A 3162-nucleotide genomic window follows, 5' to 3' on the forward strand; every position below is an offset into this window, starting at 1 on the left:
GGGCTAATAATCCAAGCAGCATGGAGAGAAGAAGACTTGGAGGGAGCATCGCCCAAGTGGGCCAATAACTCAGGCAAAGAGGAAGCATGCCTACAAGAGCAACTCCAAACACTCCACCAAAGGCGCTATAGCTGATTAGAAAAGGAGCAATGGAAGTAACATATGGGAGACAAACTCCTCCCCATTACCACACAAAACACAATAAGAGGGGCCTTGAAATCCATGTTTACAAAGATTATTCTACGTAAGACAGCGGTTGTGAGCCACTAGCCACATGAAAAAATTGCACTTGGACCAAGATCAATATTAATTATCACATTTTATTTTTCTTACCAAGTTTAAACATAGAGTTAAATATTTTATATTTCTTATTTTAAATATATTTATTAGTTTTATATTGGTGTTTATTTTTGTCAATTGTAAAATGTTATTTCTTTAAGTTTACACTATGTTTTACTAATTACTATTTTACAATCTTGCTCTTTTTTTTTTTCTAATACCATTTTACAAATTGTAAAACTAATACTAGCCCTCAAACTTAGATATTTTCGTAGTTTGAATTAAGTAGTCAACAATTTATTTTTTAAAATTAAATATTTCAACTTACAATTGAATTGGTAGAAATGAGTAGTTCATTCATATAATATAATTTCTATTTTTATTTATATATTTCTTAAAATAATATAATTATTAATATTTTAAAAATTCCCTCTCTATCATTCTACTTTTACTTGTCCTTATAATGACATATCATTCTCTCTTTTAGCTCTCTCTTTCTATACTTCCTATCTATAAATCTCTATTTTCTCTTATAATGACATATCATTCTCTTTTAGCTCTCTCTTTCTATACTTTCTATTTATAAATCTCTATTTTCTTTCTTTTCCAATTATTGAGATCGACTTTGACGCATCGTCTCTTGTTAATAGTTGTCTTTATTGAATGATTCTAAATTGATTGATAAAATTAAATGATTTATAATGATGATTTAAATAAATATAATTTATATTTCTAATACCACAAACTGCATAAACTAAGACTTCTAAAATATTAGATATATTAGTTCCATACAAACAAAACTTACTCCATTTAAATAATTGGTATGGGTGTGAGTTAGGGGGCATCGTTATGACAAGGATGCCCATTGTCCTACCCACCATACTAACCATCTCACCTACTTAATTCTCTACCCCACTCCATTGATAATTCCAACTCCATTGATAATTCCAATGTTAGGAAGATAATAATTTCTAATAATTTTTTGTTTTTCGTTTACATCTCTTACTTTTTTATGCACTAAATAGATAATAATAAAACTTGCTTCCACTATGTAATTCCTCAATCCCCTTCAACTAAAAGACTAAAATTCCAAATTTTCTCATTAAGGAAAACTTGAAAAAAAAGTAAGCCAACTTGCCAACATTTCCCCCCCTCTGGTAGAGTTTCTCAATCCAAAACTATGTTTTGACTGGAGAGAAATGGAAAACAGAAAATAAACCTTGTTTCCATTCAACGGAGTAATCAAAGTTCACCTTAAAATGTGTACTGCCATCTGTCGGTAATGACCTCCACCAACCACCACCTCCCTCAGTACATTTTCTCTTCTGTACTACACAGACTCACCGTTCACCCACTCAAACCAAAACATTTTCTCTTCATTTATAAATACCAAGCTTTTGTCATGACATTCTTCAACAAATGTTTCCAACAAGTTTGGAATAGCAAATGCATCATTGAGTGCAGCGTTGATGATTTCAATGTATTGATGAATTATTATCATTAGCTTGTCTGGTACTTTGATTGTCAATGCTGCACTTAATTATGTATTTGATCGCTGTAAAGGAGCTTTAATGGAGGTTCCCATCAAATGGGAAGAAAGAAGAGCCCTTTTCATTGAAAAAATACAAGCTTGGAAATGGGTATGTGTTTTTTTCATTCCATTTCTTTATCTGCTTCAAATCAGATGTGTGTGTGGAGTATTTGGCTTCAGCTGGTCAATGTTGTTAATCTAAAAACTGGTTTCAATGTTGAGAAATTATATATGGTTCTGTTATTGTCTGGTTTGCTTCAACAGTCCTCTTGCCTGTATGAATATTTTTCCGGATCTTTTGAAAACTTCTTTTATTCTATTAAAATAAACTGAAATCTACATAATTTTCTCAGAAAACATTATTCAATTTTATCGAGCTTGATAACTTGACAATCATTAATCTGTTCAACATTAAAATTTTTCGGTAAATGAACGTAGGTGTAGTGTCTATGTATGTGGAAGTTGTTCAACTAATTTTTCATGTATTGAATTTATGTAAAAAGAACGGATTTTATAATCCTTGGTAAAAAACAACTATTTATATTTTAGTTAATTTATAAGCTTATTTTATTTCTGGAATCTAGATCTTGGGTCAACCAGAGATTGTAAATTGGAGTGGAGGAAGAATCAGATACATTGAATGGAAGAGAATTTCCAAGAGGAGGTGAGCAAAGAACGGGAAATAAAATTTCAATAAAATTTCAGCAAGGAAAACAAAGATAAATCTAAATTTTAGATTCTATATGAAGATAGAATTTTTAGCAAGAGTGTGTGTTTGGTGAGAGAGAAGATTGTGAGGCTGAAATTATGTATTCTTTCTCTTGACGTCGAGTAAAAGTGTGATTGATAGTTTTCACATTCTAAGTGTCTGTTTGGCTGTGGAAATACAAATATTAGAATAGAAATTGTTATTCTGGAATAGAAAATAGGTATACATATTCCTATTTTCTGATTTGATAGGGATTCATGGACCCAAAAATTTATGCTTTCTAAAATAAATAAAACTACAATAGAATATGTATTCTAATTCTATTTATTTAAGTGGAATTGAAAATGCTCAATTTTAGATCAAAATTAGAATACGTATTCCTTATATTCCTATTCCCAATTCTTCTTTGTTGCACTCAAATGAAGAACTGTTTTTTTAAAGAATTTACATATGCCTATTCCACTAGTATTTAATTTTTTAAAAGAATTTACATATGCCTATGCCCATTTGGTTGGTGGAATACGATTTAGGAATGGGAATTTCAAACCCTTGATTTGGGATTCTAGAACTTGAAATACAGAGTACAGTTTTTAGAATTTGTTTTGGGACTGTTTGGTTCAAATTTAAAAATATTTGATACTCA

At 30.3% G+C, this 3162-nt stretch overlaps 1 long non-coding RNA gene across 1 annotated transcript; it reads left to right on the forward strand.

Annotated features, from left to right (window-relative positions):
* The first annotated feature begins 1712 nt into the window (after nucleotides 1-1712).
* On the forward strand, nucleotides 1713-2884 carry LOC149553823 (uncharacterized). The gene is made up of 2 exons (XR_016353427.1): nucleotides 1713-1919; nucleotides 2395-2884. It is a non-coding gene; the product is annotated as an uncharacterized LOC149553823 (long non-coding RNA).
* The last annotated feature ends 278 nt before the right edge of the window (nucleotides 2885-3162 follow it).

The sequence above is a fragment of the Cupressus sempervirens genome, chromosome 6 (genome assembly GCF_028749045.1).
Source record: "Cupressus sempervirens isolate cs-2001-9-10 chromosome 6, ASM2874904v1, whole genome shotgun sequence".
Lineage (NCBI taxonomy): Eukaryota > Viridiplantae > Streptophyta > Pinopsida > Cupressales > Cupressaceae > Cupressus > Cupressus sempervirens.